The sequence below is a fragment of the Lathamus discolor genome, chromosome 3 (assembly GCF_037157495.1).
Source record: "Lathamus discolor isolate bLatDis1 chromosome 3, bLatDis1.hap1, whole genome shotgun sequence".
In the NCBI taxonomy this organism is placed as follows: domain Eukaryota; kingdom Metazoa; phylum Chordata; class Aves; order Psittaciformes; family Psittacidae; genus Lathamus; species Lathamus discolor.
The window spans coordinates 41,033,746-41,060,368 of NC_088886.1; the positions used below are offsets into that span (position 1 = coordinate 41,033,746).

The window sequence follows — 26,623 nt, forward strand, 5'->3', positions numbered from 1 at the left end:
ATAAACTCCGTATCGCAGTTCATCATGATAACAAAGTACTACAGCCAACACTATACTCAGAACTTAATTTCTAACTGTTCTTCAGATCATTATGTTCAGACTTCTCAAAAGTTTGTTATTAATATGACAGCACCTGGACAGTTGAAGATGTACCGGAAGAGAATTTAAGAAAGCCAGTGGTCATATCAAGGAGAACTAGTCAAGCACTTCACCACCTAAATTTCCCAGCATCTCACTTATCTTACCTTTGAGCAGAAGCTATTTATGTTAATGAAAATTTTCAACTGATAAATCAAGCACCAAAAGTCAAAATTGCCCAAAGCTTCTTCCTACTCTCAGGCACACAGAAATACAGTCTCTCCTTGCTTCTCTTTTATTTTTCTGGGTGTCCTACCTGGCTGCTATGAAGGAAAGATGACGGGTCCCACAGTCAGGGAATCCAACAAAGCATACATTTATTTTAGATGCTTACTGTTTCTCTCATCTCTTGAAGAGGATACCAGACATTTGGGTTAGAATTCACAGACTTTGACAACAGGGACAGTGAAACATTTTATTTATTCTTGGAAGAGAAAGTTAAAACTCTTTCAAATACATTCAGTATTTGAAAAAGAATGGCACCATTAAACCCAGAGTGAGTTTTCAATAGCTGAGTTCTGAAGCTATTTCAAAAAAGATGTTCCTTTCTCACATGGGGTGTGAACTCTACCCAGTCCTTCTATTTTATTAAATAACTGAGACTATTATGGTTAGATAATGGAGATGGCAAAGGTGCCCCATTCCAGCACCAAGAGAACCACAAATATTCCAGTGGAGAATTGGGAGTCTGCAGACCCAGATCCAGTAACAATGGGTCCTTTCAAGGAAGCATTTCCCCTCAGGGGCTATGCCAAGAGCCCAACCTTTCCTGTGTGGCTGCTGCCTTATTGTGAGATGTAGAGTATCTGCTTCCTGGGATATATTTGCTTTAGTAGTATGGATGCTCAGTAAAAGGAGGTAATGACTTTTTTTCCTCTTCCTCTAAATTCTTGGAAAATATTTTTTAGGTTAACATAAGAACATTTGAATCAAATTTCTGTTTGCCTACAAGGAAATCGTCAAGCACAACCAGAGCAATCATAAGAGATGAACTTTCCTCTGAAGTTTAGACATTTAACTTTTGTCTCCTCAAAAGTACACATGGTTGGCATACAGTTATGAGTACAGCACAGTTCCAGAACCAGTCATACTCTACATAAGCAATCTGCTTTAGTGTCTCTTTTCTTTCCCATCCTAAGTATGACTTAGTACCTTTCATTACCTTCAGCCAAGCACTGAGACAAAACCTGCAGTATTTCTTCACACTTTCCTGAAGACATGATGTAAAACTTAAAAGTTCAAGTATATGACTACTAAATGCACACACATAGAGCATCTTCCAGATTAACAGAAAGAGCACCAAACTGTACTCAATTCTAAAACTTTACTTTGTAAGAAGTCCTATCATTGCAAATAGGTTAAACTTCAGCACTTAAACCTGGGGTTTCTAAAGCTTACAGAAAGTACAATTTTTTAAAAACAGTTGCAATAAATTGATACAAATTGGCACATTCCCATAGAAACACTTCAAGGAAAGAACTCTCTTCAGGTGTGCAACCAGCCCACCAATCAATAGAAACACTGTGCATGACAGAAATTGCTAAAATTCTAAATATATAACAACCCTGAAAATTACAAATTAAAAGGTTGTATCAAATAATTTAACACAATTTAAGATGTCAAGCAATTTATCTGCCTTGATGAAATTCTAACTGAATATTTGCAGATTTTTCTGTTGCTTAAATTTCATTCAGAGACCAGACTGCTGTAGAAGATTTTCTTATGCACAGGAAATTAAGCAACCTGAGAGATTAGCTCCTGAAAATGATTAATTTACTCTCAGAACTACCATAAGAGGCTAAGATGAGAAAAAAGAAGGGGAAAAATTTCACTCTATGTCCATGAACAGAAGTTTGACAAAGACAAGAGGAGAACAGATGTATAGGACTGTAACATTTAACTCAATTTTTCCATGCCTGTAATGTAAACTTTGGCCGACATCCATCTAGCTATTATGCCCCAGACATTCAGAGCAGTCCTACAAACCCAGAAGAGCTTTATCAATTTAGTAAACAGTTATCCCTCAGAGAACGACTTCTACAATCCATGACATTAAATGAACTCACAGCAGCCTGCTACAATACATTTCATCATTGCCTTAAATAGCTCAGTCTAAATGACACTTTGCAGCGCTTGTGTACCTCTTGAGAATCATTTCCACAGCATCAGCAGTGGGAGACATCTTCTGTAAAATAAAAACAGACTGCAATAATCTGACATGTCACCCCCTTTCAACTGCTGCAATCTTCTCAGTAGTGATGACAGTCAGTAAATGTCTTCAGTCTTGCTTCTCTCAGTGAATAGCTTTTAGTTACCAATCCATTTATAGTTAACTTTTATCTTATGCACTTACATAAAAGAAAAAATTCTCCTTCAACATTTAATGTCTAGAGCTATATTTCTGTCTGTGTTTCAGCTACCTTTTTTAGCTTTTTTTTTTTTTTTTTTTTTGCCTTCTTTAGCCTATAAACCTTTTTATAATAGTACTAAGAGATGTAACTATATCCATCTTCTCTAAGGAGAAAAGAAAGTTTTCTTAAAACCAAGAGTGAAATGATGTAAGCAAGTACATTAAAGGTACAATAAAAGAACAGTCTTTCCTCAAGCACTAACTGAAATATCACCACTGTCTAGCCAAATATTCAGAAGTAGCCTCTTTTCAGACACCTCTGGTCTAGACACTCTAACTCAGATTTCCCCCACCAGCCTTGCTTTTTCACAAATGTTAGGTGAAAACAGGTCAGTTTTCTAAAGCACTGTTAAGGACTGCCACTATCCTTCACATACATTAAAAGAGGAAGTTGTTTTTACTCTACCCTTCAAATGAAACTAACAGAAGAATAGAAAGCCTGGCTGAAAGCTAACAGAGCAAGAAAATAACAGTCCTCAAAAGGTCAGATTAAATGTGCACTTAGCCCAGCATCCTGAAGAGCAACAGCCATGGAGGTGAAGTTGTATAATGATACTTCCCAGTAGACACTCTCCAATCCCAGTGACTTGCAGTTCGAGAGCTTTGTAAGCCAAATACGATATCTTATTTCACACTAAGTGGATTTTGCCCTCATCTTTTCAATTATTCTAGGGCACATTTTAAGCTTGCCACCATCCTGCAAACAAAATTCGAGTTTGTGGGGAAGAATTTTAGCTGTGCATCTACTAGTCTCAGCTGAATCCTCCTACTTCTTGTATTTGAAGGGGCAGTAAAGACATGTCTTACTCCCCCCTGCCGCCTGTGATTCTTATATAAACTGGTTTATCCCATGTCCTTCAGTGCTCTCCTCTCCATGCAGAAACAACAGCTTCCCTTACAGAGGTAATTCTGTATTTCTGGTCATCCTTGTCAGCATCTTTTACAGTTCTGTTATGTATCTTTCTTACAATGTCTCATTCCCCGTAAGAATTTGCACTTGGCAAATAACACACTAATGCCACAAATAAATTAGAAAATAGTACACTATGCAAATAGCTAATTAAGATTAGGGGGAAAAACCAAACAAATACAACTCCACCAAAAAAAAAAAAAAAAGACAAAAAACAACCCACCCCACAAAAAAAAACCAAACACCCCCCCAAACATTTTTCAAATAGTAGAAGTGTGCGTTTTCTGTCATACATACTCTACTCTTTACTCATACACTGACTCTTTACAGGTACGTGGAAGACAACCTTCAGAGGTCTCTTCCAACCTCAACCATCCTACGAGTCTGTGATTCCACTTGTACCCAGTACATTTTCATAAAAGAACCGTGGTGGCTCACAAGATGAGAGATTTAAGCCAAACATGTAATGAGTTTTCATAAGTCATCAAGGAATTAAACTGGCAGTTACATAAATACTAAATTCCTCCTCATCAAGTCCTGGATCCCTGAGATCTCTCTAGAAAACGCTAAGTTCCCATCAGGACTATTCCTAAATGCCATTCCTGATGAGCACAAGTCTTTCTGGACTTCTGGTTTACAGGATGAAGTCAATGCTTCTATTCCACATGGTGCCACTGCACCCAAATCCCTACGTGCATCTTACACTTTGAACCCCACAGTAAAGAGATCAAGGGCCGATCAGAGGATATATCTGAAAACACTTCAAACACAAAGTAAGCAATTTTTCAACCTAGCTTTCTACACAAAGAAAGCGGGAGCGGACATTCATAGTTTACGTAAGTGACCACAGGGCACCTCTGTCAAAGTTGACACTTCACCCTGAAGCTTCAACTGAATCATAAGACTTAAGCATACACTGAACCCCTTGTAGAGGCTCTGCAGAGTCCTCAAATTCGTATACTCCTTACAGAAACTACAGCAGCGTAGCCCAATTCCAGATGCAGTAGGCTTTACCCAGGATACCTTAGCAAACCAGTGTGATCAATACAGTTAGAAATCAACACATGCAATTTTCCAACAGATGTTAACTCCCATCTCACCTGCAAACATATTGAATATGTTCATTTATCAAGGTAGAACAAAAGAAGACCCAACTTAAACACTATCAATCACAACTCACTGTATGAATATACACTTGGAATTCTCCTTGGCCACAGCACTCAGGAAAGCAAATTCACAAGCAATTTACCTGAATGAAAACAAAACAATCAAAAAGGTTTTGAAAAAGACTGAAGCTCTGAACATTACCTTATTTCTAAGGAACATTAGGAAGGGAATTGGCCACAAGTTACTGTATCTGTACTACCTTTCAAGCTGATGTAATAGGTATCAAGCCAACTTTCTTAGCTGTATTTAATAAGATACACTATCACACTTTCAAAATTAAAGAGATATTAACTTCACTAAAATCAAAACTAGCATCTAAGGAATGACGATGTTCCCTGATGAAGGCATAAATATAAAAAACAAACTTCAGGAATCCAGCAAAGGTAAGATGGGAGGACACAGTAAAACACCAAGCAGATGATTCACCACAAAATACCATCTCATAAACTTAGCAAACTCAACTGCCTAGATAGAGCTCAATGTTCACAATACAAAGTTACAGTCTCCAAGAAAAATGAGTTTTACCAAAAGTAAACTACTTCAATTTAGCAATAAGTCATCAGAAAGCATTTTCCCAGGGTGCACACCAAAATAATCTCAACCTGATGGAGATTCTGTTGACAGCAGCTAACCAACCAGTACAATCACTGTCTGACTACAGACAGTGTAAGTTCTCCTATCACATCCATCAATGTTACACATAACAAGTGTTACCTGACTTCAGCTGGACAGGCAATTATGGCATTTAATGTATTACTGCTTCCCAGACATGCCATCAGAAGATGACTGCTATCAAAAGAAACCGAGGCACTCTAGCTCTGTTCCACATGTAAGACGCAGACTACAGAAATTAAAAATACTTTGCACTGAAACCTGAGCAAAACACTCCTATGATCCATTCTTCCTGTGTGGACCAGCCATTGCCAGCAAAGAGACAGCAGCAATCTAACACACCAGATGATCACTACTGAAATGACCACAGCCTAAAAACTGGTGTTACAAATGCTACTAGCATACCAATACCAGCTTAAGGTAGAGAAGTCCTTCATAACACATGTTCAGAATGCAATTATGCCAACAGTCTTGCTACTGGCAAATGCTGTCTCTCTAGGGAAAAAGATGTTGCTGGATAAAGGCTGGCACAGGGAAGAACAGTATGAGGATACCTACGTTTGCATGCCATAGAGTAAGGACTGGCAAGCTGACAAGACTGTAAGTTACTTTGCATTGTGCTTTCCCCTTACAAAAGGTATACAGTTTGTGTGGTGAAAGAGTATGTGTGTTCCTACATTTTTGCCTGTTTATTACTAAAGTAAAGCTATTTCTGTTCGAAAAAGACATAGTTATAAGAAAACACAATTTATATTGCAAACAAAAAAATAAAGTTTGCAGATGAATTTACAAAGTCAGGAGCCCAAGTACACTTTCAACCAACAGAGACTGTACAGTGGTGGTTTTCCAAGTGCTTCTGTTTGCTCACACATTACATCTGTCTCTGCTCCAAACACATACCCTTCACCATGGGTTGATCACATGTTTTATCCAAGCACTAGTTAACAGTTGAAGCAGTACAACTGTACAGAACAACAAACAGGCAGAAACTGTGTTTCATCCTTATACTGTTGGCATTTAAAGCCTGACTGTCCAAAATGGAGTCAACATGATTACTCCTTCTTACACCACAAGTCTACAGTATTGCCAGTATTAAGGCTCAGGAGACTGCCTCCAGCAATAAAGCATGGCTATGATGCAAAATAAACCAACAATCTCAAGACCCTCTCCTGAAAGACAATTTAACTTTTCTGTGGCCCTTGACAAATGGACTGACTAAAGATAGGGTTAATCCAAAGAACACTCTCTGCAAGACTGCACATTTGACAGCTCTTTTATGTTCCTGTTTGAATTAGCAGTTGGTCTGAAAAGAACTTTTTGCTGGCTTGTCAGATCTGGAGTACTGCTATAGTGACAGAAGCACCAGTTTCAGACAGCAGCACCCTCAGCCAAAGGCTGCTCAAGCCAATGGAACAGCTTTTGAATTCACTGGGCTTTGGATCAAGCCTTCACAACTTAGTGACAACTTAGTGGCAGATATGTTAAGATCCTTCACTCCTCTAAGATAAAAACAGTTCCCCTTTTGAGAAACATATGTAAAACTATCCCTCTGCTCAGAGAACATATCCTCTAGCAATTCAGCAGTAGTAGGAAGTTCAGGAAATTAATCTGTACCCAAAAGTTATGCAGCTCAATAAATTACTTGGTGAAGGTAAAGTCAGGCAGGTAATGCAACGTAACTGCCAACACACCACACAATCTCCACACTGGAGGCCAACCCATATCTACATCAGTGAACTTTCAGCTTCTGCTATCTACTACTGCATTAAACGGATCCTCCAGAAGATAAGCTCTTGCTATTGTTGATGTTAAATGCGTAGCACATCTAAAGGCCAGAGTTCACAAGGGTTAACTGTTCTTTTCTTCATTGATTCGGAGACGTGGCATGATAGCAAAATTCACAGGATTAATTTAAATGCTTCCAGACATTCCAGTTATCTTACAAATCAATCACTGAAATCAAAGGAACAGTTGGATCAGTTTTCTGTCATGCAATGTATTGCAGGCTATCAAAAGCAATTATAAAAGTGCATGAAAATAATGACACATAAAATAGCATGGCTATCCTCACAGTTGGACTTTCAACTTCAAAATCTGTCTGTCCTCACTCTGGCTCCCTGTACTGCTGAATATACCAAAATATACATTCTTCAAAAGATCTTCAAAGCCAAAGGAGGACCTTTTTAAGCATGGATCAAGGACATAAGGATTACCACCTGAAGCTACTAACACTACTAAAATTATCGAAAATTCCTCATTGTTCTGTTACACTGAAGCTACACCACGTTGCCCACGTCGATGTATGGATGTTCCATAGTACCTCCATTGCGGAGGTTTAGAACATCCTGACAGCATAAGCGAACTCACTCCATTCACAAAAGGTAGCATCCCAGCGAAGAGAAACACCCAGAACACCGTGTGTTTCCAAGCCCACATAAGCACCACAGTCTAGTCATTGCAACCTGTGCAACATCTGAACTGGCATGATATGACCAAGTGATGGACAAAAACCATCCAGTGTATTCCCTCTCCTTGGCCCAAACTTGACTTAAACTAAAACAAGAATCCTACCAGATTCAGAGATGAAAGAGACATCAATAGAGAGTTTAATCTATTCTCCAACCTAAACCAACTATACCAGTCTTTCTCAATACACAAACTTGCTCTTCATGGCCACCAATAAAAGACTTCTTAAAGTACTATTCTTACTGTGAGGAAGTTGAAAGCTTAATTGGCGTTTTCCTTGATGAAACTGAATCTCATTTCAACCTGCCCTTCATGGTCACTGAAAGTAGCATTTCCTTCTTACAAATCTTTCAAATACTTGAAATCTCTTACATTCCACTTAACCTCCTCATCGCTTGCCAAAATAACTCAGATTTTCTTCCATCTTTATGAAGTTGTTTCTTCAAACTGATCACTTGCATTTCTCTCTTCTGAACTCTTTCCAGCTGGTCCAAATTCTTCTTGAATTTTGGCACCCAAAAGAGATGCTGTCTTCTGAGAGTATACCAACAGCAAATAAAGGCGACAGATTTAAACTTTACATCTCTCAGACAACATTCCCATTCAAACATCCCAGTAAGATATTTGCCTTTTCTGCAAACAGCATGACACTGACTCATGTTCAACTTGTGATCCAGTACACCCCCAGGTCCTTTTTCTAGTACCTAACCAGCTATTCTTCACCCTGCATTTGCACAGCTGATAATGCCTGCCTAAGTGCAGTACTCTGCATTACTCTTTATTGCATGTCATCCTATTTTCCAGGTCATTTTGAACTCTCATCATGTCCTACAACACATTGTCCCCAAGAATTTAATAAGCACTTTTAATCAGCCAGTTGTCTCATGTTTTCACTAAAGGCAACCTGACCCGGGACAGAGCCCTTAACGTAACCTTTCGTTTCAGCACTGAATCATTAACTACCATTCTCTGAATGGAGCCATCTACCCAGTTTTGCACGTTTCCTAGACTGCTTTCCCCAGATCAGTCTCCATTCACTTATGAGGCTATTAAAATGTGGAAGATTTATTCAATCAATCAGTAGACCAGATTTCCACTGCTTCTGCCATGGCCACAAAACCTTCTACTCTGCAGTAAAAAGGTATTAGACTTGGGATGCAGTTTTCCCACAAATCTGTTCATGATGTTGCTCTTTTTGTAGTTATCTTCCAAGCACTTGAAAACCGAATGTTTGCTTATTAGTCTCAACTGATGGAAAAAACTGAAATAAAGTGAACTGTCAGACTTCAACTCAGCTCTCTCCCACAATTCCCTGAAGACACCCTTTGTCAGTCTTCTAGTACTTCTGAGTATTTTTAGGTAATATTTTTGCATGTTTTGAGCTGTTCTGACAACTGTACAGTGAAGCTTATCAGGACCAGCTGACGCAGGAACATCTAGTGGAAATACACTCCAGTGCAAAATACAACCTCACACAAGTATTTATAAGATTAAGCACCTGCACGACACCTGTTAGAGAAAACAAGCAAAAGAAGCACCAACGACTTTAAATGTTCAGATACATATATTCTCCGCTAAATCTAGAGAGACATTTCCCAATCTTCCTGCTGCTATTAATGCACTTCTACAGGAACCTTGCTAGCTTTTATGCTTCTTCCTAGTTGCAATTCCATGTGCACTTCAGCTTTTCCAGTATCTGCCCCTACTATAATACATGTTCTTCATAACATGACTTAATTTCAAGCACTACATATTTTCTTGCATCCAAAGTAAAGCTCATAATCCAAGTTGATCCTACCACTTTCTCTATTTCTCAAGAGCATTCCCGTTTTGCTGTTCTGTCTCCTACCCTTTATAAATACCATAAGCTTTGATTTCATAGCTGTTGCCATGTATCACCTCTCATTTTGACATCCTCTAGCTAGAATCAAATCTAAGAGTTGCCACTTTTCTAGCTGCAGGCACCTTATAAATAGAAAATGTCACCATCACATAACTTTGACAAAGGTCAAAAAAGAAAGTTAAGTATTTTGATTTTTAAAGATGGTCTTTTGATCTTAAATACAACATAAAATATCAATCAAACTAAGTAGAAATGGACATGCTACCATTTCCAGTAACTAGTCCTCTTTCAAAGAGCTGGTTTAAGATGAACAATGTAAAGCCACAATTCTAATAAACCAGAAGCATGAAAAAAGGGGCTTTCAAATGAAAAATACACAATGAAAGAATAAAAATATAGACTGAATGCAAAATGCCACTAATTCTGGTAAGACTGATAGGATTCTGAACATGATGAACAATGCACCACTTCAGAGCAAGCAGCTAGACCCCATGGCCATGAAGACCCCTTCCCAACCCAAGCACAGCACTCCATTCAGATGGTGCTGAAGTTATATATTTTAAAAAAGGAGTAGCAAGATACAACACATCAAAGTTTCCTGTGGATCACGTCCAAAACTCCTGAAAAGTAACTCTGAATCACCCATCCTTCTTTTATTTAAATCTGCCTTTCAGCTACCAAAGATTAATCTTTTTTCCATCAGAAATAAAGGTGTCAGACTTGAGGCTATAATACAACTACAGTTTACTACAAACTAAAGTTTTGTTCTCCGCTAAGCAGATTACTTAACAAAGGAAATAGCTTTTTTTATGAATGAAAACTATTTTCAGCTCATTGTCTAACAGTGAAAGGGAAACACTTTGGCATTACTGTTATTTTAAAATATTTTTTAAAATGTCTAATTGGGAAATTAGGATCTTTGGAACTCTGAACTCTGAGTTTGTACAAACATCCCCATGTTAGACATAACCAGATCCAAGCATTAGTCAGAATGCTGGAGTTGTTTTCGCTACTGAAAGAACACAAAACCTACTAATCTGCAAAATACTGTGCCTACGACCCAAAGCAAGCTTGGCCATACTAGATGACATGCTGCAGAGACTGGTAATCCCTGCCCAAAGAAGCATACATTTAAATACACACTCCATTCTCCAGTGCAAGTGTTTAAGCTGTTCAAAAAGTGAGTCTAACCATAGACTGCAGGTACATTTCTACACCACACTGATACTGTTTGAGCATTAAGAAAATTAAATTTAAGGAAGCCCTTTAGTTAATTCTCCCAAAACTCTGAGTTTTGGAAATTAGACAAAATGACTTTGCTTCACAAAGTATTAAAGGAATGAAACCACTTAGCTCCATGCCAGCTACCGTCAGGATCATACCAGACAGACATTGAATAAGAAAAGTGTTAGAACAGTTCTCCCTGGCCTGCTGCTAGAAGATGCTTAAGTGTACCACTCAACTCAGACATTTTTCATACCAGAAGTAGTAATTCCAACAACAGACCTTGGAGAAACTAAGTCAAAGTAATCCACTCTTGGTACTTTACCGAAATAATGCGAACAGTACCTGAAGGTTTCCAGAAAAAAAGAACAAGAGTGCAATGTTTAAGATGCTTAACAAAAAACTGTCCTTTCCATGTCAGTTTCCAGTTCTAGTACAGATTTCCTCCATGACCTGGGCAACCCACTCGGGCCTGGCTTTAACAATGAAAAGGTATTTTACTCCCACAGAAGAAATGGAATTTGCCTCTATACCACTGAAAATTTGTGTCTTGCTGACTGTTTTATACTCCACACAGAAGACAGTGAGGAACTACCTCTTTGAAGCAAAAGAGCAAATTCAGTCCAAGGGCTCCACGTAAATAGAGACTTTTTTCTTTCTTTTTAAAAATAATTTATTAGGACCCCAGCAAAACAGCTTGTCGGATGCATCAGACTTCTCACATTGCACACTACCAGAGGAAGACTGAATTACAAAGTTTCTCAGTCATACTCAGCCATCATGATGCAACTTCCCTCCCTGCTACACAGCCCCCATGCTCCCTTGCCAACACTGAAAATTGCCTCACCAGGCAGCTAGAACCTTTCATCCCTCTCTCTCTTCAGATTAGAAATGAATCAGTGCCTGCCCGAATCGTTGAGTCTTCCCTAAAGAAGGGGATGAATGAAAAAGATATACATGAATACCAAGAAGACACTTCATTCTAGAAGACAAGTAACAAAAAAATTAAAGGGTGAGAGCATGCTGAGCTCAAAGTCTAGAGAGGACTATTGGAAGCCATGAAAACCAGCACCACTGCTCCAGGGAGGTATTCAGGAAGGCAGAAGCTGCTGTCCAGCACCTCTGCCAGAGACAATGTCTGCAGAATTGCTCAGATCCCTTTCACTGCTTTCTCCTCCTTGTGGCAGGGACAGACAGCTTCGGCCACATCCAAAGTTAACAAGGTCCCTCTTACCCAGTTTCTGAAGCCCTTTAAAAGACAGCTTTGGAGAACAACAGTTTTTCCTAGCTGACCTAGGCACTCACACTGGAACACCTCATGCTGCCAGAAGCCAGTGTTCTTCCTCACAGGTGACTACACCAACAATTCACATGTTTATTTCACCAAGCCATCTTAACCATAAGCTTCTCAGAAGTCAGAAGAGTAAAGTCAGTCCCAGTAAATTTCCTAGTCAGTTCTACAGGTCAAAGTTTTCACAGTACATCTTCTTTAAACTTTGTAAAATTGTTTTTGTAATTAGTCAATGAGAAAAAGCAGCTACAAACCCAGCAGTATGCAACCCCTACTGTCATGCTACGCACAACACAAATGCTTCCTTGGTATAAGTGCAGTCAAGATCTACTGCTGTCACCTATGACACTGCTACTTGGATACTAGGTTTATGAGGGCCTGACTTATAGTATAGAATATGTCTAAATAATGCCCCCACAAAAGATGCTTCTCCGCAGGTTCAAAAAAAACAGTATTCTACAGAAAATAACAGTGTTGTATACAAGTCAGCTTTTCTTTAATGAAAGGTAATAGTGACTCTTTCAGATATGATGGAAATGACAGCAGAAAAATACAGCTAACCTGTCTGAAGAGCCAGTGTGTGGACAAATCTCATACATACAATGGCTGAGTCACCTACAATAAAAAAAAAAATACAGTTAGAGGAATGAATAGACTAACTGAAACTTAATCTTAATTGCCCTGGCTAAGAAAATACCATACAGTTCTAGTGAATGTGGACAGCAAACAGAACATGTTAATGAATTACAAAACTGGAACAAAATTCTGAGCAAGCTCAGATGAAGTGGAAGCAGTCAGCATGACCAGACAACTATGAGCACTCACGTAAGAACAGTTTAGAGTTAACCACCTCCCGCTGCTGGGGGCTATGCTATCTTAGCTGAGCGAGACAACAGCTTCTTGAAGGGCTCCAAAAAAGCATCATCCAACCACAACACTTACAGGGATATGCAGCTTCAGGGAAGGAGGTAAGCCAGAGCACCAGTGGTAGCAACAAGCTTTAAAGCCTGTACTGCAGACAGTCAAGTTATTCATTGTCAGTACCAGTGCAGTTTTAAAATTGTCCTGTCAATCCTGTTTCAGTTCTCAGTGTTTAAGTCACTCGGTAGTTGTTTATCCCTGAAAAAGCATAAACAGGCCTCCCCTTTCGGATGATGCAGGGGTTGCCAGAGGTCCATTCAGTGTGAGATCACCATCTCCACAGCTCAGATGACAGAAACCCCTCTATAACCTCTGCCAACAGCAGCACAGCGCACCAACTCATCTGCTGAAAAACGGGTGAGTCGCGCTGAGCCCTCGTCTTGTACTCTACTGGGAAAGTTTCTCTCTGGTGCACGATCACGAACGCTTCCCACCGACCCCGACACTACGAAACACACGAACGCATTCCCGAGCAGCGAACGCTCTACGCGCGGCTGCGTGGCAACCAGAGCCCGCCGGCGGGACCGGGCGCAGGGCAGAGCGGACGGAAGAAGCGCGGTCGCTCTGTGGCCCAGGTGCTGAAGGGGCCGCCGTGAGCCCGCTGCTGGCGGGAAGCCGAGCGGCGGGAGGGGAGGGGGAACCACCGGGCTGCGGGAAGCGCCGCACGTGTCCGGACACCAGCGGCCGGGAGACCCCGGGCGGCCGCCACACGCTCGCAGCCACACGCCCGCCCGCTCCCGAGCGGCGGCGGCTGCTCCGGGGTCTGGACCCGCTCCAAGCCGATCGCGGCAGCAGCCCCGACACGACCTCTGCGCCCGAGCCGAGCCGGGCCGGGCCGCCCCGCGGGGGCCGCTGGGCACAGGGGAAAGGCCGGCGCGGCTGAAGGGCGCTGCGGGCGGGCGAGCGGCCGCGCCGAGCCCGAGGCGGCAGGAGCTGCCGGCGCCGCTGGAGGCCCGGCGCGGCCCACGGACCCTCCCTCACCTGCCGGGCCGGGCCCGCCGCCCCGCGGCCCCACTCACCGGAGGCGCCCTCAGCTGAGCCCCATGCCGGCGGGGCGGGCGCGGGACCGGGACCGGAGCGGGACCGGCTCTCCCCCGCCCCACCCCGCCCGCCCAGCGGCTCGCCCGCGGCTGCCTCGTGAGGCACGACCGGATCCGCCGCCAACCGGCTCCACGCGCCGGCCGCGCTGGGCGGGGGCAGGGAGGGGCGCGGAAGTGACGTCACCGCGGCACGCTCCCCTCTCCCCTCACCCCCAGCCCGATTGTCACGCGCCGGAAGAGCGGGGTGCCGCGCGACACCTAGGGGCGGGGCCTAGGGTGGGGAGGGGGCGGGGGGGGGCGCGTGTGGGTGCCCGGTTACGGGGCGGGACGCGGTTGTCATGGGGACGGGACATGGAGGGGCAGCGGCGCCTGGGCACAGGGATGTGGGTCCCAGTGGGGCAGGCCTGGGGCTCCCTGGGGACCCGACCGGTGGGGCAGTGCCGGGGGTCTCAGCCGGGAATGGCAGCGGGAGTCGGAGCAAAGGCTCCCCGTGTGCTGGCTGTGGGGTGTCCTGCAGGCAGTGCGGGGCTGGACGTCCCCCCTAAAAGCCACAGGGCAGACATCCCCATGGAGTCAGGGGCCTACACCTGAGTTACCCCCAGACCTCAGCTGCCATGCTGTGGCGAGCGGCACTGCAGGGGGGACCAAGCAAGACCTTCAACACCTCTGCTGGAGGAACCGACCCAGTCCACCACAGGCATTCACACCATGGCGGGCTTAACAGCCAACCACAGGGCCCAGAGGAGCAAGCCGCTACATACACGACCACCATGTGTGTTACACAGTGGTGAGAAGGTGGGGATCTGCTCAGGGAAACCTCCCTGTAAGAGAGGAGTGTTGCCTGGGGAGCACCACAGCAGAGGCACCACCTGCCAAAGAGCTCCCTCACGGACCCCATGCCAGTGGTGGGACACAGCCCAGCTCCCCCAGTTTAACAAAGCCAGGCGGTCACTGAGCTCCTCTTCCCCTCAGCCCAACAGGAGTGCCAAGCTGTTCAATATACACCTGTTTTTTAATAACCCATCTCTGTCAACTGCCTTTGCCATCTGGTAATGATATGCTTATCCGGAAATGCAATGTTGTCCAAGGAACATGCCCAGCGCCCAGCTGCCTGTTACTTGTCTCCTCTCCCATGTCACTGCTCTCCATGATGTGCTCAGCTGGGACTTGGGTGTGGACAGCTCTCGGTGCCTCTCAGAAACCTCTCTGTTACTGTCCCACCAACTTGGGCATCTCTCCAGGCACTAGATCACAAATTATTTCTACTACTTTCAGGTAACCTATAATCAGTATTGTAGAGGCAAGAAGTGCGTGACTTCACAAAACATACCTTCAGGTGGATGACAGGTATAGTGGTTTAAACCCATCTGGCAACTAAGTTCCATACAGCTGAAAGCAAGACACAGTTTAAGTTTCCAGATGCATCGGTTAAAAGCATTTGAAGAGCACTGCAAACCATTTAGGGGATCTGTAAACCACAATAGGGTCAATATTTGTTTTCACATAGTACTATTTTTTTCCCCAATAGTTCTCCACTACTGCAGATTAAGGGAGCCTTTGACCATTACATCTCATTGCATGCAACCCCAGCAGCAACTGAACAGGGACTACATCTGTCTGACATAGCAGCCTTGCTCTCGGCTTCCCACAGACACTCCTGTGGCTCCACAGCTCCGGGTGAGTCAGCCCAGCACGGGGATCCAGCAGGAAACTGCCAGGAATAAAAAGAAAAGGCACAGTTTTCTGTTGGCCCAGTGAGTTGAACCGATTCACAGGGCACGCATGTGACCACTATTTATGGGAATAAGAGGAAAAGGAGAAACAAAACTGCTCCTTTCGGCATCCATCCACAAATTAGGCATAATACTGACTCAAACCAGAATGGAGACCTTCCTCTCTCTCAAAAATAAAAATATAATTAAAACCATCTATTTGCTGTTAATGTGTTAACTCTTAAACTGTCACAGTTTGTGTTGACTGCACATTTAATCAACCCGCTTACCACTTTTGCCCAAGGCTGGCATCAGCCTAAGCCAGAATTCAGTTCCTATTTACCTGGGCTACATCAGTTACTGGTTTTTATATAATGATTCAGCAGTCACTTCCTCTGATTCTCTGGAAATTCAGTGATGCAGTATTTGCTAAGAAATGAGTACTAAGGGTTTGGTGATCTGAGGCAATTTTAAAAATAATTTTGTATGCAAGTTTTAAAGATAGATGGGTATTAACTGGTGGGTTTCATTCACTGTGGTTATACACGCTAGACAAAAATTAAATATGGGGACATTGGTCTGTCCATTTGCCAAATGAAGAACAGAAAAAAAATCACTAGTAATTTCAGGTTGGTTTTTTTTTTTTTTTTTCACTGAATTGTTATTGGTTTTGTCTAACATTCACCCTAAATCACTGTTAGAATTTTCTTTGTAACTATCTCAAGGAAACATTGCTTGGGCCCATACATTTTCACTGAGTTTTCCTAATTCATTACCCCTGTTTGCAAAGTGTTGATCTACCCATTGATATCAGCTTCAAATTTCCACCTACATAGTCTTTATTGTTGCCTATACCTCCGCTTTTGAGCGGGGTGTTTTGTTTCATCTTAAAACCAGAAAAGCCTCCTTTGACGACACTGAAATTGCCAGCATTTGAGTCATCTAATAACACATTGGTGAAGAACCCTTCCAGTTTCCATTTGGATCATGCTGAAGTATTTCCTCAGGCTTACTTTTGCTTGTAAGTGCTTTTAGCCTTGCAGACTTAGCAGGAGCATCCCCAGTACACTCATACCAAGGCAGGGAGATTGAAATGGGTACCATTCCTCCTGGATACTGTTGAAAAATAGAGAAACACAGGCAAAACACATAAGCAGAGGTAGCAGACACCCATACAAACCTAGAGACATGACTGTGATGAGAAACCAAGGAAATTTTTATTTTTTTTTTTACTAAGTGTTGGCTGGTAAAAAGAGCCTACCATATGACTCAAAGGAAACATGTTATTAAGTTATTAGTGCTATTAAACAGACACTTTTATACCGCTAATCTCTATTAGTAAAAAGACTTGTTTTAATACATACATTTCTTTGTTCTTCATCAAAATTCCTTTAGTCATTTTCAATTAAAGATTAATTTCTCATCACATCTTTCAAACCATTGCATTCATGTATAAAACATATTCTAATGTATTGTCTTTATCCCCATTAGAAGGTTTCTCTTAATACCTTGACATGGCTTAACCCAGCCATCAACTAAGTACCACACAGGTGCCCGCTCACTCCTCCCCTCCTTGGTGGGATGGGGAGGAGAATCAGAAAAAATTAAAACCCACAGGTTTTTATCTTACCAGAGACAAGAACAGTTTAATAATTGAAACAAAGTAAAATATAATAATAATAATAAAGGGGAAGAGAGAGAGAGGTATAAAATCCAAGAAACGCAAGTGATGCATAATACAATTGCTCACCACCCACTGACCAATGCCCATCCCATTCCTGAGCAGAGATTGGTGGTTCCTGGCCAACTCTCACCAGTTTAGGCTAGTTCGGGTCATCTGTGCTGGCTGTGCTGGCTCCTGGCTTCTTGTGCCCCTCCTCACTGGCAGAGCATGGGGAACTGAAGAGTCTTTCTTTGATTAAGAGTAAGCACGGCTTAGCAACAACTAAAACATCGGTGTGTTATTCTTTTACTAAATACAAACACAGCCCTGTACCAACTACTAAGAAAAAAAAATTAACTCTATCCCAGCCAAAGCCAGGACAGTAGCCACACCTTATTCCATACCCTTTACATCATGCCAGGTCACAGACTTTTCAATACACCATCACCTTTCCTGTCTTTTGATACATATACACAGATGTCATTCCCTTAGTCTATAGACCATCCCTATAAAAGTCCATTGAGCTCTCTCAGTCCATGACTTTGGGCTTCATCTGTCATAACAGTTTTTCAAGGCAGGAGAGATGGTGTGTGGTGTTGGACTGTTGCATGCTGAAGCCAGTTCGGATTCCATCAGCACTTTGCCTGCTTGGTTTCATCAAAGTTCATTCCTCATTAATGTGGTGCTCAAAAGAGAGTCTGGTTCAGATCCTCAAATCTGGAGCGGTGAAGACAGGCACCGTGAGGCACCTAGTGAGGTGACGGGTGTATACTTGCTATAGAAGCAATAATATACAGTGTTACATAGTTATTAACATCATACAGTTTAATTCATTGGCTATTGTCACCAAAAATAAAATCCCCTTGAGACACATATCAGATTTTCCCATCCTCCTGCATTACCCACCAAGGGCATCCAGGTCCTTGAACAGAAACAGTCCCACAAAGGAGTTTGCATTTATCTGAGGCAGGAACAACCTAGACTGTTTTTCCTAGCATATCCTTTATGTGTACTACAGGATCTTTTTCCTCTTCTACAGTACATAAAACTTTTAACTGGGCAGGGCCAGCCCAATTGGCAGAATCTGAATACTTTTCCCTACTGCAGTCCACTTGCCTGGGTGACATATAACATCTTCCTTGAAAAGATACCTTTCCTTCATGCTTGAAAGGAGTCGCCTCCAGAGGCTGAGGACTTCTATCCCTCTTGCAATCACCTTGTCAATGCCCCCTTCCCTAGCAAGTGATCCTAGCTGCTTGGCTTCCCCATCCTCTAATTCCAAACTACTAGCCCCGTTCTCCCAGCATCGGAGCAGCCAGGTGATAATGTCCTCACCTGGATGATGGCTGATATTGTTTTGCATATCTTGCAGCTCACTCAGGTATATGGACTGAGAGGTTACCTCTTGTTCTGCCTTCTCCTCCTGTTCTAGCAATGAACTTGCTTCATTCTCTTTCACCGAGATGTTTTGTGTCCATTTCTTCTCATGCGTAGGGGTGACTGATACCAACACAGGTTAGTCCTCTAGTTCCGTACCATCACCCCTCACCCGGGTCTGAGTGGTTGTAGTGCTTGTTGCTGGGGTTTGAGTAGCCACAATGCTTGTCTCAGGGATTAAAGTAGCCACAATACTTGTCACTGGATTTTGAATAGCTGCAGTGCTTGTCACAGGGATGGAAGCAGCCAAAACCAGGCCACATCTAATTGCTTTTCTTTTTCAGCTCCTGGCAAATCTGAACTAGTTTATTGCTTCACAAACCTCAAACCATGCAGGCTTTTTTAATCCAGAGATTAATTTTGTTGTTGGCACAGTCTTTCCACCCATCTCATTAAGCTGTTTCTCAGCAGCTTTCCAGCTCTCTTGGTGTCACTCTGGTTTGTACTGCTGGAAGTGCCTGGCGACCTCCGCTCTCCTGCCGCATCACTGGCTGCACCTTCTCTAGAGATGGGATGTGTCACAGGGCATCAAGAGTTATTGCTAGATATATACCTAGAAATCATCATGCTTGCTGCTTTTAAAACATCAAGTAGTTCAACCTGGTAGAAGCAAGAAAAAATAAATTAGAAGAGAAACAACAGGTTTTTAGTGTTTAGTTCACCTTAGTGAACTGATTAAGAGGAGGAAGTGAGCCAGAGCACACATTCTAGAAGTGTCACTGCTCCTGGAAATGTTACCACCATTCACAGCCAGTGTAATTCCTCACTTTGCTCAGTAATGCGGGAGTAGGCAAGCATCTGGGACCTTGAGGACAGGAGGAGAAGTAAGACCTGCAGCCTTTCTTAAACAAGCTTCCCATGGCTATTTTGATTTCATAGTTACATACATTCCACCTGAACTGAGTGTAGGTCCCGCAATAAAAGTTATTAACTCATTTACAACTTCCTGTGACTAGAACACTTCTCACGTGTGACATTTCTTAATTGCTCCCTCCCATCACCTCTTCCCCAGTGTCAAGGGCGTACCCTGTTTTCCATGTCCAGCTTTGCCCCACCAAGCCCTGCACTCTGCCAGGCGAGGCACAAATGTGCTGAATGATGCTCGTTAAGTGCATGGCATTTAGCAAGTCTCAGACTGACTAATCACATTTTATGTGCTTTTTCTCTCTGACTGTATCCACTGTTATCTCTTAAACTGTAAATCCTTCAGGGCAGAGACCAGCTTTGTTATCTGTTGCATATTACCTAGCTAATGGGGGTCAAGAATTTTACATGCTTCATCAGTAAACAGCATAAATATAATTTTGCTTTAAGAATATTTGCAAAGTTTTTCTCCTTTGCACATGATTTCTAAATCAGCCAGGACAAGAACCTATCTGGAGATCACATTTGTGTACAAAATCTATCTTGAGCCAAAACTAGGATATCCAAGTAGCAGAGAAAATAAATCCAAACCTACTGTTTATTTATTCAGTCTCTTTAATGTGTCTATATTGGCGTGTTCCACCCTGCTTTTTCTAGTAGGGCTGCATAAATACGTGCCTTAGCTCAGAGGAGGTTATAGGTCCACCTCCACAGTGCACAGGCACCTACCTGGCCACATCTGATGCCAGATGCTGCAAGCATACCTCTGCTACACCTGTGCCACCTAGCCCTCCCCTGGGACAGCTGTGGGACCTCCTGTGTGACATTTCTGGGCTTGTTTGCTTGACTTTCCTGGCAAAGGCGGCAAAGGATCCCTGCTATGCTTAGAGGGTGAAGTCCCCCTGGCCCGCTCTCTCTAATCCCCAAACACCCTTCAGCAAATAAAAAGAGCTCCATAAGAAAAGGAGCTGGGAGCGGATAAGACTCTATGCCTTCCCTGAGCCACAGAGGAGAAGGAATTGGCTGTGGGTGGACATGACATTACTCCTCCTCCCCTCATGTGTTTTCCCTGACCTCTGTTGCTCACAGGTTCTGCCAGTTGAGATGTTCAAGTTCAGCAGGCTGGCAACAGCAACGCTGTGCTGGCTCTCAGACACAGGCATTGTGTCCTATGGGATCTGCATAGGAACATCTAACTCTTGAATGGAGTGCCAGAGCTTATGAGCACACAGACAGGTATATGGTGACCCATGAAATAGTTGTTAGGAATCTGAAATTACAGTTTCACACTTCAAGAAGATGATTCATATGCAGTTGAAAGCCACAAGCCTTTAAAAGTCTCTTTTGAAAGCTCCTTAAACTGCTTTGACAAGCCTGAGTTGTTAAACAATTTGTTATCACTTCTCTGCCAGAAGAGCTTGGGAAACATCTTAAATTGTACAAAGTGCCCAAGATTGTCACAGAAGAAGCCTCTCTTTTCTTGTGCTACCCAATCCTCTTTCCCCCCTTTCCCCAGACATGCAGTTCTTCTTGGTTTAAAATAGCCTGCCTAGTTATTTTCATTACAACAGCAGCATATCTAATAAGTCACATGCCTTCAGCAACAGTCAGAGTGAAAGGGGAATTCATTGCTTCATTTATGCAAACCAGATCTTAGTCACTTTTTATAGTAGATGGAATAAATAATACGGTGCTTTCCCATTCCTCCTGCTAGCCGCACAACTGCCATGGGAAGGAGTAAAGGAGGTCAAGCCTGTCTCCAGGTTACTTCTCAGGCACTTTGAAGATTATTCCCTCCCCAGAAGTTACCATCCCCTCTCCTGTCCTGGCTCCCTGCTGCCACAAAGCCGTAACTGAATCACTGTGCAGCTCCTTGGCACATCCTTTTTGTTGGCATTTGTCCCTTTCCCCCTACCCTTTCTATTTTAAATAATACAGAAGTCTTTCAGTTAATAGGACTGTCAGTCTTTGTCTAGCCTGTATCATACCCAACGAAAAGTGGGATCTCGGTGTCTTTACCCACTTTCATGCCTCCACCATATTATTTCTGAATCCTGCCATGTATCACACACCCAAAAACTTGCTAATGGATTGTCTCCACTGAGGACACCAATCTCCTGATAGCTTACACAGGGCTTGCCACAGCTGAGTTGGGCTCAGATCCTTGGGCACCACATCAGCACTGGTGATGCTAACAGCAGAACAAAGGCTGCTGCACTATGAAGGAGGTTTGAATTTGGTAGCAGCTGTCCCAGCTAGAGGGAAAAGTTGGCATGGGGACACAGCAGATACCTGCAACTCTATTGACTTCACTGGAAGTATTCTATTAAATGGGGGAGCCCTCCACCCACACCAATGGACAGCATAAACACAATACTAGGTAACCTATTTACAGATAAACTACCTCAGGACTGCTAAAAATAATAATAATAAAGTAACTATCTAGAGAGAGATAAAAAGAAATAACATGCAGCCAAACCTCAAATACATGACTCTTGAGAAAACATCACTTTTACCTAGCAGAGTACAACTGGCAAAGGGCAAGTGCTTGTATATTTATTATTTGGCTGCAAGTAAGTAGACAGTGAAATGAACCTGCCTGTCACTGCCACCCAGAACAGAGGATAGATTCAAGCTCTTTGGCAACTTTCCTAGCTGGAAAAGGAGATATCCCCTCCAGCTAAAGAACACACACACATCACTAATGGACCTTGCCATCTAGCAGCACGATGTTTTGATTTCATATTAGAATTGCTTTAAAATAGGGCCTTTAATACCTCTATTGTTATACTTTTCTCCCTCAAAGTATGTTTAAAGGACTTAATCAAACTCATTTCCTTAATTTAAAGCATATCTCTGAACATGTGTTATCCCAGGCTGATGGCATCAAAGAGTAAATTAGGAATAAAGCCAAGTGAATAAAAACAAAGATATTTCCTTTCAGTTACTGTGCAGACTTCACAGGCTGCAGAGCATTAGGGCTGCTGAAATACCACTGGCACATTCTTCAAGATCTGTGAATATGCTTGCTTTGACACCCTTGGCAGAAAGTGAGGACATGATCCCCATTACACTTAGCCTGACAAGGGCTGTGCTGCGATGAGGAGATTTAGATTTATAACACTAGAAAGATTTCTTTGAGCCATTGTTGTTCACGTTCTCAGTTTCTGAGACGTATTTATCATAGCAAAGTTCCCCTATTAAAACAAATAAACAAAAATTGATTTGATTTTTATAGCATATGCAACACCCCTTTTCACCTTCTGTCCTTCAACATCAATTGCAGAGAAGCAGCAGATCTGGCAGTCATCCTGGGCCAGGCTGAAGTTTTGTGCAGACTACTGTCCTGACCATCTCTGACGGGAGCTGGCCCGGAGCAGTCAATCATGCAGTAAGGAGCTGAAGTGCACTGAAACCTAGGGTGAGCTCACACGCTTTCCCATCAGGATATCAAACACACATCCCCTTTTTACTGTCTGCCACTAGGGACTGTAACACAGGCAGGATAGGGGGTGTTTTGGCATCCACAGCTTCTCCAGGGGTTCATCAGAGACCTCAAACCAAGCTGCCCCTGTCCTACCAGGCTAAGGAAAGGCTCCTAACCCCTGCCATGCCTGGAGACAAGACAGTGTGGGCCAGGGCAGAACAGGAAGGGTTACTGCTGAAGTGACTTATGCAACCTTGTTCTCACAGCACCTCCTGGGAAACTGCCCAGCAGACGGGCAGTCGGTGCTATTACAACAAAGTGGAAGGCTGGGAAGCCTTTCTTCTGCTTTGTGCACTCCAGAGCAAGGCTAGGATGTGCTGGCTGACAGCACAGGAGCCAGAACCTGTGTGCATCTCGTCTCCTTGGCGCACTGCCTTGGGGAAGGAGGTAAGGCGGGTTATGCTGTCTGCTCATTTGGCCCACCATCAATCATCCTCATTGGTAGCTTTTTCATCTCTGTTATTTCAACTAAAAGGGCAAAGTCCACAAGCTTATTACGGTCTAAGAAGCTATGGTTCTGCAATGCCCTCTGCCGCCCTGGCGGCTCCCAGTTTACCCCACAGACCAGCAGCATCGCTGCCATCAAGGCCAGTGTGCCCTTTCTGCGTGGCCCAGCACCAGCTGGAACAGAGCGGGAACTGAATGTGCTGATGGGCAAAATTCATCTTGTGCAAGGGCCAGAGGAGCTCAACTCACCCACAAGACACTGAAAAGCAGTTTCTAGGGCAGGCAGAAAGCCTTGGGAACACAAGCAGCACAGTCTGGTAACTGCAGAGTGATGACGGAGAGGCAGCTCTGCACAAGTGATGCCTGTTGTAGGCATTTGGCTAGGGGTACCTATATCCTGGGCTGTTGGGCACAGCAGTATCTGAATGCTCCTGCTTGTGAAAGACTTGAAGAAACCCAGGGCTACCTATGATGAAGCCCAGGTCTTCCTGAGCTCACCAAGACAGGCAGTGGAGCATCACCAGCATGGGCGCCCAGTTCCCCCGTTGGAGAGGCTGGATTTGCTGGTGTGCAGCAGACAGAGCTGCACAGCCAGGGAGCCCCCACACTACAGCCAGCCCCACACACAAATGCACATGAAACAGCTTTACAAAAGACAAGGTAAGAACATGCTTAAGGGTCATTTTGCTTTTTTGAAACTCCAGGCTTCAGAAGTTACCTGCTCTTCCTTTGTCCCCTGCTTTGCAAGACACACTGCTCAGGCTCCCTCCACCTCTCCAGCCTTTCCTCAGCAACAGTCAGGCCTGCAGACAGTGCTGCAAAGAAAGCAGGAAGGACAGTCAGTTGCAGCTGACAGGAGCCGGGGTTTTTTATGCCCCGCCATGGTATCACCATGACAGAGCTCAGCCATGCTGCAGCCTGATAGAAATGGGCAGCTGGGGGCTTTCTTTTTCTCCCAGCCCATGCCAGAAGGCTTCCCCATGCTCTTCTTCCCACAGCTCAGCAGGATGTGAACTCCAAAGCAACCACATGTAAGCAACACCTAATGCTGAAGGAGAAACTACTGAATCCTTTCCACCATCCCTTACCCTCTGGGAGCCTTTCTTTTGCATCTGTAAGGTATTAGCATAAGAAATTACTAATTACTTTTGCAGCTCCACCCTAACGAAGCAAGCTCATCTGCCTCCTTAGGAGAGGTCATGCCCAGACAACCATCTGGCTGCTTGATTGCTTCAGACACCTCCTGGGGTTCTAAAGACAGTGTGGACTCTAGGGCATGAGGAGACAAGTGGTTGCTGAGTAGCTATGGGGTGAAGCAGCTTTCAACCCCCTGCCCTGGGCTGAGCAAGCAGCACCATGCTTTTGGTGGCTGGGAAAACTGAGGAACTGTGCAAGGAAGAGGGGTGCTTGTGTGATAGCACATCCCACCTACTCACACACACATGCAAAGGAATGCATCCGTGTGCACCACACTGGGGCTTCCTGCAGCCTTCCTGTGAGGCAGCACAGCACGCAGTGATGGGAACCTCCCCAAAGGGCTGCGTCCATGGAGAGGATGTTCTTGGGGCCTCTGAGGGCTTCATCCAAGACATCTGGCCATACTGCTCCAGCAGCTGGAGCAGCTGCACCCTCCTTCCCTCCTATCCACACCTACAAAACCAGCAGATTAATATCTTTCTTCAAGCCCAAAACCTCAAGTCATCCTGTGAAGCAGAAGACCCCCAGCAAACATACTGAAACCACTAGGTCTGCCCAAACCTGACGTGGTGCCATCCCTGTCCCTGGCCAGGCTGGTGAGCTAGGCTGAGCACAGCTCTCCGGAGGGGGAGCTGAGCAGACAGATGCAGCTCCAGCCCCTCAGGAAAAGCTTCCTCCAAAGCTGTGCCTGCTCAGAGCACTCCCACCCTGGCTATTGTTTTGGGAATGGCTGGAAAATATCAGCAGGGCGCTGGGTGCGGGTGGGGGGTCAGGAAAAAGGAAAGACGGATGATTAGATTTTTTTTTTTAAATCAGCCAATAAATTATATTAACTTTTCCATTGACCTTTTGTTGGGTCACATTATCAGACTGGTGAATGTGGCTCATGAAGATAGTATTATGCTCGGATTTCAAACTGTGAAGAAAATGCATCCCAAGCAATATGCCAAAATGGAAACTCCGGCTCTGCCAGAGGGGTGTGCTGCTCATTGCCCTCCTGAGGAAGGCCAGATCCAGCACCTTCCACTATAATACATCTTACCGAAAAGGTCTGTTTCCCAGGCAGGCTGGGGATTTCATTAGCTCTGGCTTTGTCAGTGGTGCTGTTTACTGCTTTTTCCTTGAGAACGTGGTGGCACTGGAGCTGCCTCCAAAGAGACTGGCTTGCACGAGGTAGCCAAGATCTTCCTGCCCGTGCTTGGCCAGCAAGCCACGCTGCAGACAGCTGAGAACAGGCAGCTTCCCTTGGCCAGCGCCTGAACACTGTCCTCGCATTACGGTGCAGGGCAATGTCCAAAGCATGGGAAGGAAGAGGGTGTGAGGGTCCAGGTACATGCACTGGGTGCCAGCAAGGGTAAGGGGGACCGCTGGCTATCAGGGCTACCCCAGCCTCAGGCTGAGTCTCTAGGTGCTGGCAGGGACTGCAGCAATGTGCTGCATTGTATTGGCTCTGTATCACAAAGCCAGTGGCAACAGCTCCTTCCACAGCCCCGGCATCTTCCAGGACCACTGGCAGGGAGTGTGCCAGCCCGTAGGAGACAGCGTGACCTTGCTGTTCCTGGGCTGTCCTGGTTCTCTAGGCTTAAAGAGCTGCTCTGCCCCTTGGCACAGACAGAAGCACCCTCTCACCTCCTGCCTGCCAGCAAGGCCAAAATTAGCCTCCCCTGCGTGTGTGCCGGGTAGAAGAGCCACAATTGTGTCTCAGAACAGCATTATTGTACTCCACAAGCCCTATCTTATCAGGGAAGGGAAAATGGGACTTTGACAAATTGCCTCTGTCGCAGCCGGGGTAAG

General features: G+C 44.1%; 1 long non-coding RNA gene across 4 annotated transcripts; it reads right to left on the bottom strand.

Moving 5' to 3' along the window:
• Positions 1–16,034: 16,034 nt before the first annotated feature.
• LOC136012075 (uncharacterized) lies at positions 16,035–24,743 on the bottom strand. Of its 4 annotated transcripts, none has more exons than XR_010611567.1 (3): positions 24,351–24,727; positions 17,549–19,434; positions 16,035–16,850 (listed from the first exon to the last, which is right to left on the bottom strand). It is a non-coding gene; the product is annotated as an uncharacterized LOC136012075 (long non-coding RNA). The 4 variants fall into 4 exon arrangements; XR_010611568.1 differs by lacking the exon at positions 16,035–16,850 and having other exon boundaries at positions 16,933–19,434; positions 24,351–24,447; positions 24,721–24,743; XR_010611566.1 differs by lacking the exon at positions 16,035–16,850 and having other exon boundaries at positions 16,933–18,172; positions 18,733–19,434.
• Positions 24,744–26,623: the final 1,880 nt, after the last annotated feature.